Source organism: Microcaecilia unicolor, chromosome 12, assembly GCF_901765095.1.
Source record: "Microcaecilia unicolor chromosome 12, aMicUni1.1, whole genome shotgun sequence".
Lineage (NCBI taxonomy): Eukaryota > Metazoa > Chordata > Amphibia > Gymnophiona > Siphonopidae > Microcaecilia > Microcaecilia unicolor.
Genome location: NC_044042.1, coordinates 30,290,680 through 30,304,256, shown reverse-complemented (window position 1 = coordinate 30,304,256; position 13,577 = coordinate 30,290,680).

Here is a 13,577-nt window from a genome sequence, read left to right as displayed (position 1 = left end):
TGCATATACACGTTCTATGCTGATGGCTGTCCTTTCCCTTCGTTCTGATGCTCAGCAAGTGGATGTGGTCTAGACAAAAGAGGCCGTAAAACAGCCAAACCTCAGCCATTGCTATGACTGGAAATGACTGACTTAATCTCCATTCTCTTCCATGTACAGATCCAGAAGGTCCTGCAGCAAAGTGTGGGCTAAATATGCCTTCTGTTGTAACAGGTTTGCTAATGTGTGATCATTTCGAGCCTGAGGCAAGGGACCTACTTTAGCATTAATATCATTGTGCGAGGGATGGGGTGGCGTACTGAATATTTGGTAAAAAGTATGGTTCATTGTCCACCTAACTGGAATTTCTTCAGAAATGAAGCAGGGAGGTGACACAATCCAGAGCAAGACTATCTCTGATTTAAAAAAATAAATAAATAAATTACAGAGCCTGTAGCTTGAGGGTAGTGAGCTACTTCTAGGGCTTTGGTTATTGGTTCTGTGTCCTGTCTAAGTGCGGTGGGTCAAAGGCATGTTGACAAGAAGACAGTGCACTTGCTGCCTCCTTGCAGGGTTTTCATGGTGGCAGCAAGTTCATTTCCCACACATTGAAATAGCTATTTATGAGCTTTACCTACCAGTCTGGTCACTTGCTATTTGGCATTGCTGAGTGCATAGAAGTTTCATTTTTTGTTTGAGCTTATTCCCTAGGAGTGTAATCAAAGTAGCACTTGGCCACTGAAAAGAAAGTTACGCAAATTCTCCTTGTGATACCCAATGGCTTCTTAGGGAACAAAATTCATAATTATGCTGAAGCAAGTTATATTCTACTAGTGGCCAGTATCTGGAAAGGGAGGTTTGAAGAATCCTAATGTGGAGGCTGCTTGGGAAGGTGGAAAGAGAAGATCCACCAGCACGATTATCTACCTAAAACTTTGCACACATTTTATCTAAAAGAGCCTCCCTTGACGTAGTGTTGTAACTTGGGTCCCATTTTGTTGTTGTTAATTCATATATGCTCTTAAAGAGAGGTGTTTAGAAATCTTACTGGCATTCTAGCTCTGGAGAAACTGGTTGTTTCTGTCTGCAGTGTGATTAATGACAGCTGGACTTCCAAACCTGGTCTTATCCTCTGAGAAAATTCCATGCCATGCTTTTCAAATAAACCAGCTGCCAGTATGGAACACTAGATGTCTGCTCTTGAGGGGAGGAAAGTACCTATACTTCTACCAAGTCACTTACTTTAAAACCTTTTGCCTATCTCTGATGTCTGAAATGCTGCAGGTCTCATTAATATAGCAGAGACTGCCTATATGCTGCCTGATTGAGCAGACACTTGAGTGTAACAAAACTGAAAGCTCCTGCCAAAAGGCTAGTGAAACCAAGCATAGCACTATGACAGATTTGTTTTCACCCCCATGAATACTTAGAAATTGTGTATATGACTCCCCTTCCCTTGCCAATTTGCAACTGATGCCACAAAGTCACCCATAAGCCCCTTTAGCAATAAGTGGATCCTGCACCGAAGGTTGGGAAGATGTGATTGGTTCAGAGCTACTGTGTGGATTAAGCACATGAGAGTCAGGAGTTCTGTTACAAGGCTGACCTTAGATGCTAAAGAAAAGATTTTGAAACAAAGTGTTTCAAATATGTTTGAAGAGAATTAAAGTCTTTAGAAAAGTTACTTGACTGAGACTATATTTATAAACAGGGGTGGCTCTGCTTTCCTACTTAACTTTCTCTGGCTGGCTGGCTCTATTTTGTTTTAGATTTTTCACATATATCTTTTAATTCCTGTCCACTATTTTGATTCCTAATCATACCTATTAGTAATGATTAACCTGCACAGACTTGCCAGTATGACTTTAGCATCTGTTTCTATTCCAAAGCCTGGCAATCCTAAAAACAGCTTTTTTCAGAGCCCTCATTCAGGCTTGTACTCTGGTCATCTCATTGGGCCATCCTGAATTTGACTTTACAGATGATGTGACAGCCAATCGGCAACAATATGATATCAACGCTGACCTTAAGGTACAGAAAGCAATGGATTCTAAACCTGTCTGAGCAATTCCACAGCCAGTTGGTGTTACAAGTCCACAATGAAGATACAGGATGAGACCCACTTAGCATATACTGGGACTTCACTGTGTGCAAATATAGCTCATGCACATTTGGTGTGAATACTCACTCAAAAGGAACAAAAATAAATATTTGGTTTCAAAATTTAGCTTTCAGAGTGTACAAACTTTAGTATTAGAGATGAAAGGATTAGTACAGGAGTGTAAGTCCTGGATAGCTTAGGAAAGGGCACAATGATGCTAAGGATGGCACTTATAAAACTTAATATCTCAGTGGCTTGGTACAAAGATACAGACCCTCTTACCCCTATAATAAAATGGTTTAAGGGACTAGTGCTGCATTACAGAGCCTGCTACTTCTAGGCTGCCATAATTCAGGGGCTTAGCACAAGGAGAGACAAATTGTCAACTCTAGGATTGGTTGGATCATGAGCATAGCTGATTCTTGGGAGAGACATACAGAACCTGTTACTTAAGACTGAGGAGGGTGGAGGGCAGGCACAGATACAGCTACTTTCAACTTTCACAAAGGCAGAGATCACAGTAAGGCGAAGCCCGGCACTTGATAACTCGGAAGACTGGCACAGAGGTTCTAGCACTGCATGGGTTGGGTTGAGTTTGCTACAGGAATAGTTGGTCATGAGTGGATGGCTCAGGAGACCAGTGCATGAAGCCTGAGCCTTTTTAAAAACATGTTTTGTTAAGAAGCCAGGCAAATCACCTTATACAAAGATTAGTTTAAAACTCTAATAAAATAATCTGCTGCCCCAATAAGCAGTAAAGCAATAAGAACCCACCACTGCCCACATTTCCAAGCACTCCTGGATAAATTGCCATTCATGCCTATTTAAAAATTGATTCCAGTCAGTGGTTTGGAAGGACCCATTATCATACATGACCACCTGTGGAACGCCATATGCTACTCACCAAGTTTTTATGATCCCCAACACTACCACAGCTGTAAGCGAAGGTTTTCCTCTGGTCATTGAAGGCATCCTACTTCATCAAAATGTGGATGTCTTTACATGCATTTCTGTGGGGTAGCTACTGGGGCTGATTCCCTGGAAGTCTCAAGGTTTGTCTGGGTCAACTGAGAATTTACACAAACTGCCTGTAGCTCGTCTGCCTCCTCGTCCAATAGCAGCCACCAAAATTAATTGTGACCAAAGCTTTGGTTCTCATTAGTCCTTCGTGGCCCTTATTCACGGACTGTACTACTCTAGTACATGGGTTGTGTGAACAGTCATCCTTTGCTCTCAAACCACACAATTCTAATGACCACTTTGGTGCGCCAAGTTATACCTGCCATTATCCTGGCATAAACTGTTGTGCTTAGGCTTCAGCATGTCAAAGCAGCTTTGAGCTACTATAAAGAGTTAGGTGCACCTTAACTTCATTTTAGAATTGGCACTAAACATGCCTCTTTGTCATACCCAGATTTAGGTGCCACTTGATAGAATTACCCCTATGGTTTATCCTGTCGTATCCATGTCAGAACTTTTAAGGACTTTACAGTAGTGCTGTCTCGGCCAAAATGTTTTTGATTCAATTCACTCATGAATCGATTTTTCAATTTGATTCAGTTCTTTGAGGCTACTATCAATGAATAGAAAATAATATTCATTTTTCTACCTGTGTTGCTTTTTAATTTTTGAAATCATGTTTGTCCCAGTCTCTGGTTTTACTTTCCTCTGTCTTAGCACTATTTTGCCAGGGCCTCCTAGTCCATTTGGCATTTCTTCTCTGTCCATGTGTATCATTCAACTCACCTGTGTCCCTTCCCCTAGCTTCCTGCCATGTTGAGCGTTTCCCCTATCTTTATTCTTGCCCTGTCCAGCAGCAGCACCACTCTGTGTCCCCCATCCTGTTCCCCATGTCCAGCATCACATCTATATGTCATCCCTCATATTCAGCTTCTCTCCTTATTCCTCCTGTCTCCCTTCCCCAGGACTAGCATCTCTTATTCCTTCTCTCTTGTCCTCCCCTCCCATCCAGTGTCTTCCCCCCCTCTCCTACCCAGCATCTGCCCTCCTCCCCCTTCCATCCAGCATCTGCTCTCCCCTTCAATCCAGTGTGTATCCTCCTTTGCCCTTTCTCCATCCGGCCTCTATCCTCCCCCCATCCATGTAGTGTCTGCTCTCCTTTCTCCCCTTCCATCTAGCATCTGCTCTCCTTGTCGCCCCCTTTAATTCACAGTATCTTCCTTCCCCCCCCTTCCATCCAGCGGCTGCCCTCATTGCCCCCTTCCATCCACGGTGTGTCTTTCTTTTCCCCCTTCTATCCAGCATCTGCCCCCCTCTCCTATCCATGGTCTGCTTTCCTTCAATCCAGACTCTGCCAATCTCTCTCCCCCACCTCTTCCATCCGGTTTCTGCCCCCCCCCCCCCCCAATCCAGTGTCTGCCTCCTCTCTGTTCCCCCTGCTGCCCGGACACCCCTGCAGCTGTTTCTTCTCTAGATCAGCAGCAGCAGTGACAAAAGAAGCTAAATTTACCATGGGGCCGGGCTCCATTGGCATGGCTGCCAGTCCCACCCCCTTGGATGTCATTGCCTGTTCCGGGGCACATTTGGCAGCCTGTACCAATACAGAGTCCAGCTCTGGGGTAAGTTTAGCTTCTTCTGCTGCTGCTGCTCTAGAGAAGCAGCAGCTTGGGTGAGGTGGGGAAAGTCTGATTTTTTACCCAAAGGAAATTGATTTGAATTGCTATTTGGACAGCACTACTTTACAGTACAGCATATGCTGTATTTCTAGGCACCAGTGTCAGCCAAGCAATAGCCTGTTTACTCAAGAGCCATTTTTATGGCTGCCCATTAAGTTGCGGCTTCAGTCACTGTAGAGCTGATCCAGTTCTATGTGGAGTTTAGTCCCAGAATTAATAGAACTAGACATCAGAACCACAAACCCCACAAATGTAATCTATCCTTTTCTTCATCTTGTTTATTTGGATATTTGGCTTCAGCTTCCTGTGGGCTTATTAATTTAAGTCAAAAATAAGTGTTGAATTGGAGTTTCTTACTGAAGGGTAGAGAGGTGTGGTAGCCGTGTTAGTCCACTTTTAAAGGTAATCAATAGAAATAAAACATGGAAAAGAAAATAAGATGATACTGAAGGGAACGCTAAAGGTGGTTTCAGCTACATGGGGCCAATGTAATAAACCATGTGTTAGGAAACTGCACACTGAGGCACCATTCTAACACATGCATTAAAAATAATTGTGACCAGTAGACAAATCATGTGCAAACAACCTGTGTATAACAAATGTTAATGCATATTTGGGAGAACCCACCAGTCATCATAGAACAGTGTACAGATCATTAGGGGGCATTAGTTGCTGAAAACTGATAGTTTGTGCAGAGATTGTACCAGGACCTGGAGAAACACTGTATATGCATAAACTGTGATATGTGAATATCAGGTTATGCATTTTAGATTATGTGCACTTCTAGAATGCCAAACATATTTTCCATACATACATTATATTAGTATAGGTGCTGATTTTCAAAGTACATAGACTTACAATGTAACTTTGTAAGTCTGTGTAAAACATATAATCACATTTGCCATACTAATGATATTTAAAAATTCAACTTCATCTCTTGCCTTTGTGCTCAGTACTCTGGATACTGAGCACTGCCTGCTGCGTAACCCTAGTAGCGCTCTAGAAATGTTAAGTAGTAGTAGTGATTCTCCTCTCTCTTCATTGCCCCGGTCCCTGTTGTTTCCCCCTTTCTTTTTGTTCTTCCAGCCCTTGGCCAGTAGAGGCAGTAGAACAAATGAATAATATATGAATATCTCAGGCCTGGCTGGCACAAACCTTCTCTAATGCTAGGCACAGAAAAACAAGTTTTTAACGCTTCAGACGAGCTGAAATCCGTGTTAGAAATGCAGAAGCCTTGGTTCCTGTGTGCACTTCTTTGTATCCGGGTTTAATAGCTAATGCCTTCATTACCATTGGATTTAAATAAACTGTGCACTAATGTCTGTGCATGTGTTTGCGGGCAGTTTTCTTTCTCACTAAACTCCTCTCAACACAGAAGGAGCTCTGTGCTGGTGTACTAAGGCCCAGATGCACTAAACTTTAACGACCCTTTAACGAAGAAAATTTCAACCGTAACATGCATTAAAGGCCATTTTCCGACGATGCTAGCAGCTAACGAAAATGGAATGCAAACGAGTAAATACCATTCTAATGTGGACAATTCGGAATGCACTAACCATACCGACGATTGCACCGAATCAGTTACCGTGATAAATTTAACATCAGTTCAGAGCTGTCCTTAAGGCCTGAGCTGTCAGACACGCATCAAAACAAAAATGAAAAAACAGCTCCTGCCATCCTCCGCCCCGAGGTCCCCTTGCGCCCCCCCCCCCCCGCCCGAGGTCGCCGCTGCTCCCCGCTTCCCCCCACTTCCCAAAAATCAAAACTCGTCTGACATAACCAGGCGAGGGCGGGCCCAGGAGGAAGGAGGGATGTCGGAGACTGCAGAGGACGGAGGCGATCAGCTGTTCTTCCCCGTGCAGCGCCCTCACACAGAGGTGAGAGGCGCTGCACGGCCCGGTAAGATGGAGGGGGGCACCGGTGGAGGGGGGGAACGACAGCAACGACCTCTGGGGGGCGGGGCACGGAGCGGAGGATGGCGGGAGGCGGAGCTGGGGAGAAAGAGAAGAGAGGAAGGGAGGGGGCCGGCCGGGGCAGCTTAAAGTTTTGATTTTTGGGAAGTGGGGGGAAGCGGGGAGCAGCGGCAACCTCAGGCGGGGGGGGGGGGGGGTGGCAGGAGCTGTTTTTTGTAAAAAAGCAGGAAGGGAGGGAGAGGGGGAAGTCGGGGCTGCCTACAAAAGGCACGATTTTAAGCATGGGGGAGTGGGGAGCAGTGGCGACCTCGGGCGGGGGGGGGGGCAAGGACACTCATAAAGGACGCTCCTGACGAGCGCCTTTGCCCCTTCCCGAAACACATGTGTTTTTGGGGGTTTTTTTTTTTTTGCTGTTGTTTTGAAGTTTGGGACATGTGCACAGCAGCCAGCATAACGCTTGGCTGCTCTGCGCATGCTTTAGGGGCCGATTACCGACAGGGATTACACCAGTTTGATGCATTGTTCTTTACAATACTGCACCAAACATGTGCGACTTGTTTTTTTGAGCATTCTTTGTTTTTTAAAATTCGTTAGGGACTTTTACATTTTAGATTTTTTAACGTTTGGTTGATGCATCTGGCCCGTAGCCCCATGCTCTTTATTACATTGCCCATCAGTGAGGTTAAAGATGAGGGGCTTGGAGGAGTGATTGGTAGTCAGGATATGTGATTCCACAGTCAGCATATGCTGTTCAGGGCTGGTGCAGGTTTATAGCTAGTGATCGTAATAATACAGCTGGTGTGACGGAGCAGGCAGCTTAAGGGATACTGCCAGCATTTCTGACCAAATGTCATAAGCTATTCACTTATGGTTACATCCAGAAGTTGTAAAAGAAATAGTGCTAGTTGTGTGCATCTGCCTGAAAGAAGACTGGAACCCTTGCTTTTGCTGGTTAGGTCTCTTGCTGTGAAATTACTCAAGAAATGCATGCAGCAACTGACCTTTTACATTTTCAAAAACCAGTTCTGGTTCTTGTTCTTCCAAGAGTTGGTTGTTTTGTGCTGTTGCCAGTGAATTTAACCCTTGTTTTATAATGCTAGTTTTGTTTTTGGTAATTTTTTTTAATTTTAATTTATACATATGTATTATATTAGTAGACACTTGCAAAAACATGTGCAACAACCTCAGCACTCACAATTTCCCTCCCCAAAAGCACCAGTGCTACTGGCCCTCACAACCCGTGAGATGATCCAGCTGTGCTCTAGGTTCACAGACAATGCACACAGGTTGGAGAAGGCAGCAGTAGAGCATGGCACTAAGAGAACTGTGGCATCACTGCCTCTACAAGTGATTGGCAGCTGTCTTCAGGAGCGTCCCCATCCCAGTATGCCACAGAGGTAGCTCCTTGGTAGGTGCACAGGCAGCATTTCCTACTACGAGATGAATTATTATTGTTACTAGGGCAGAGGGTTTCCTTGAATTAAGAGTAACCAAAGCCACCAATAACATAAAAAAAGAAAGTAAGGACCTCTGCAAGTGGCATGCTGCATAGCAGAAAGTTAAGTCCATTCCTGGCTGATGGTTACATAGTATTGCCATACTGGGACAGACTGAAGGTCCATCAAGCCCAGCATCCTGTTTCCAACAGTGGCCAATCCAGGTTACAAGTACCCGGAAAGATCCCAAAACAGTATAATACATTTTATGCTGCTTATCCTAGAAATAAGCAGTGGATTTGCCCCAAGTCCATTTTAATAATGGTTTATTGACTTTTCTTTTAGAAAGCTAGTCAAACCTTTTTAAACCCTGCTAAGCTAACTGCATTTTACACATTGAGCGAAGAAATTTTCTGATTCGTTTTAAATTTACTACTTTGTAGCTTCATTGTGTGCTCCCTAGTAACACTACAACTAATTCAAAGCTCTGTGACTACAATTATAAAAAAAAGTGATAAAACATCTCCTATTGTCAAAGACTTACACTGGTTCCCTATCTCATTTCAAGTTCAATTCCAGCTTATGACTTAGATCCATATGATAATATGAGGAAATGGGCCAGCTTCTTTAAAAAGATTTTTACATGTTCTGAGGAGCTACTGAAAGGAATATACTCCAACCATGATAAGGGCATGGCCTATTCTGCACGGAATAACCTGCTGAAAAAGTTAAGATGGGCAAGGAATTATCTTTATTTCAGAGAAGGCTGAAAACATGGCTTATTTATGTCATAGCTGGAACAAATTAAGGTGAATATGCATCAATTCAGTCAGAATGTACAAGTTATCTAAACTTGGTTGGGACGATGGAAGATAATGGGAAAATGTAATGTAGAATGAGTACAGACTTCGATTGATAAAGACTTTGATACCATTCATAATGATGAGAGGAGGGTCATTGGATGAACTGGTTAGTTAGGCAGGCGGACGTTGGAGACGGCTTCCGTCCGGCCCAGAACTGGAGCACGGCTTTGGCAGCGGTGCCTCCTTTGACCCGACATCGGAGGTGGGAGGTGGCTCCCCTGCACGCGTTCCAAGGCGAGGGAGCGCCGAACAGCTGATACCGCCAAGACTGAGCGGAGTGGTGGAGGAGCACCCAGAGTCGGGAGGCCGCCCTGTGGCCAACCTGTGAGCCCACGCTGATCGTGGCCGTGGCCCCGACCTGCCTCGTGTCCGGCGCTGCCCTGCCCCGAACCCCACCTGCTCTGAAGACAGAGGGCCCCACCTGTGGCCGACGGACCAACGACCCGGACTTCTCCGCCGTTCCCTCCAAGTGTACCGTCACTGAACTTCCACCCAAATCACTACTGAGCCTATCTGCCCTTCCCAACGGATCCTCTCTGCCTCCTACCAGCAATACGGCGTCCAATGCTACAGAGTCTCTGCGCCCAGGACATCACTCCCGAGCATCTGACTGTGAGTAATCTACCTATCTCCAAACTGACACCAAGATGAATACAGTCAAAATACGTCTAGGAATCTACTCCCTTTCACTGACCCACCTAACACTATCCATCCCACTTACAATTAGAATCCATAACAAATCCCTGATCGATCATCTGAACTGTGTCCTGTTTTACAGACCGCCCGGTAACTGGAAAGAAAGCCAACCTATCTTCATGGACTTCATATCAAATACTTGCGTAAACAACTCCAATTTACTAATACCAGGTGACATAAACCTTCACTTAGAAGACCCCGATTCCACCAATGCACGTGAATATAAAGACTTCCTATAGTCAAGGGATCTTAAATGGCTTCACATGCAAGCTACCCACATCAAAGGACACACACTGGACCTCTTATCACACAAACTATCCACAGATCATAACCTAATAATAACAGAAACCAAATGGACAGAAACATCTTGGACCGATCACTACAAACTGAACTTAACCCTACATTGGTGGAAGAAGGGATTAAACCGTATGCTAGAACACACAACCTATACTACGAGAGGGCAAATAGACCCAAAAGTATTCTGGCAACAGATATATGACAAGGGATGGACAGCACGAACGGATTCCATACACTATCTCACTCATTGGGATGATAGATGCAGAAGCATACTAAACGAAATAGCGCCCTTAAAGACAAGAATATCAGGAAGACAAAACTCGATACCATGGTTCAATGACGAATTAAAAAAACTCAAAACACAATCCAGAAAACTTGAACGAGCATGGAAAAAAACAAAAGATGAACATACACTCAATGCATGGAAACAATTACATAGAAAGTACAAATATGCAATAAGACAGACCAAAAGGTCATACTACAAAACTAAAATACGACCGGATTACAAAGATCTGAAGAAACTATTTCAACTCGTAAATAAGCTACTAGACACCACCCCTATCACCACAACCAAAACAGACATCCCATCCACAGACAAACTTGCTAATTATTTCAACGAAAAAATAATAAAATTATGCAACTCGCTTCCTCAGCACAACACCAACATCGAAAATTTCATCAACAACCTGGAACTAAACCCTGGCGGATACCCAGCCGACCATATTTGGTCTAAATTTACTCCCTTCACCACTGAATCAGTTACACAAGCGACTCATAGGTTCGCCAACACCCACTGCAAACTGGATATCTGTCCCAGCCATCTACTTAAATCCACCCCCGATCGCTTCATAGCAGACCTCACATCCCACCTAAACTTCATGCTACAACAAGGTCTCTTCCCTGAAGAATATGGCAACATCCTACTCACCCCAATACCAAAAGACACCAAGAAAAATACTAATGATCTCACCAATTGCCGCCCAGTGGCATCCATCCCACTTGTAACCAAACTAATGGAGAGCCTGGTGACCAAACAGCTTACTGACTACATAGACAAGTTCTCAATACTACACGACTCACAATCAGGATTCCGCCCACACCACAGCACGGAAACAGTACTAGTCACTCTCCTGGCCAAATTCAAACAGGAAATAGGTACAGGTAAAAGCATACTTCTCCTCCAATTCGACATGTCGAGTGCATTTGACATGGTAAACCACAATATATTACTAAGACTCCTTGGCCACTTCGGGATTGTTGGAAATATATAGTTAATTGGATCAAAGGTTTTGTAACTACCAGAACATACCAAGTAAAATCAAACTCAACTATATCACCACTGTGGAAAGCAGCCTGCGGAATACCTCAAGGATCACCATTATCACCAATACTCTTCAACATAATGATGATCCCACTAGCAAAGTCCTTATCCAACCAAGGCCTCAACCCATTCATCTACGCAGATGATGTCACAATCTATATCCCCTTCAGACATGATTTGTCAGAAATAACCAATGAAATCAATGGACTGAACATCATGGACTCTTGGGCAAATTCATTCCAACTGAAATTGAACACTGAAAAAACACACTGCCTCATCCTCTCATCTCAACATAACAAGTACAAACCCACAACCATAAACACTCCAGGACACACCCTCCCCATCTCAGACAGCCTAAAAATACTCAGCGTCACAATTGACCGCAACCTTAATCTTGAAAGCCAAGTAAACTCCGTAATAAAGAAAATGTTCTACTCAATGTGGAAACTTAAATGTGTAAAACCTTTCTTCCCGAGAGAAACTTTTTGAAACCTAATACAATCAATGGTCCTAAGCCATGCAGATTATTGCAATGGAATCTATGCGGGATGTAAAGAACAACTCACAAAAAAACTCCAAACTGCCCAAAACACAGCATCCAGGCTGATATTTGGCAAAACACGATTCGAAAGTGCAAAACCCTTCCGAGAAAAGCTGCATTGGCTCCCAATCAAAGAACAGATCATCTTCAAAATCTGCACCCTGATCCACAAAATTATCTATGGCGTAGTCCCAGGATACATGATAGACCTCACAGACCTACCAACCAGAAACAAAACCGGATCATCAAGAACATATTTAAATCTACATTACCCAAATTACAAAGGACTCAAATACAAAACAACTTACGCATCTAACTTCTCCTACATAAGTGCACAACTATGGAATGCACTCCCAAAAACTGTGAAAACAATCCATGACCACCTAAACTTCAGGAAATCACTAAAAAACAACCACTTCAAAAAGGCTTACCCCACCGATCCAACGTAAAACCCTACATCAGGCAACACAGCAATACCAATGATCGTACTGGACAATATATAATCTCCACTCCCCTCATGATATCTGATACACATCTTCCTCAATCGACCACAACATAACCTTGTATTTGTTTCTCAACCGGACTTGGCGAACGCCTTTACGGTACTATGTAAGCCACATTGAGCCTGCAAATAGGTGGGAAAATGTGGGGTACAAATAAATAAATAATATGTAGTTTGTGCTGCCCCTTGTATTTTTTTTATCCTTACCCACCCTTTTTTTCATATTCTTTGATTGCTTGATCATTTTGATCTTTCCTTTACAAGCAGTAAGCTTGCTTGCTTAGAAGGGGTTCTATTTTGGGCAAGTTTTTGTTTATGGATGTATCTTTACACTAGATTTATTTATATTTTTACATGTGCTTGCACCTCATTCTTATGTGTGATGTGGAAAGGTTTCTTTTAAAATAAGTAATTTTTCTCCTTGATATGGGAGTTTTTTGTGCTGATTCTTTTTTCTCCTTTCACTCTGTTCTTGACCATTGATAATACCTGACTCCCATTTATGATAGTGAAATATTTCATTACCTTTGGTATTGGTCCCTATCGGGAGTTTTAAGGTCATGTTTGTTTAAAATTGCTTTAAAGGGGTTTCCTTGTGAATTAGGTGGCAGCACTATAAACTTTATTTTCAAACTACATTTTTGGGGTTTTCTTAATTATTATAAGCTACCCAGCACCCTTTGAAGAAGAAATAAGATACAATTATCATAAATAACTCATTTACAAAAGCAAAAATCACATGATGTTGGTATCATGTGATTTTTGCTTTTGTAAATGAGTTATTTATGATAATTGTATCTTATTTCTTCTTCAAAGGGTGATGAGGGGTAAATATTCAGCAGCAGCTGTCAGAGATTTTTTTTCATCATTGCCGGCTTTATGCTCAGATATTCGATGCTGGGCCATGTCCGGTAACCAGCACTGAATATCCAGGTACGTGGATATTCGGATAGCCTACCTGGACTGCTCTTGGTCTAATCTCAAGGAACTGCAGTCTCTCCAGAACACTGTTATCAAACTGTTATGTCATGCCCGAAAATACGATCATGTTTCTCGTTTATTGGTGAAATATCACTGGCTCCAAGTCGGCAAGCACTTTTCAAAACTCTTACATTTGCCTTTAAAGCCCTCAGACTGGGACTTTTCCTTTATTTATCTAGTCTCACTATTCCTTACTCCCCAACTCGTCTCCTTTGCTCTATCAATAATCACCGCTTATGTCTCCCTGGTCCTAGGTTTGCTCAACATGAATCTACCAGATACTGTGCTTTTTTCTTTGCAGTCCCTTTCCT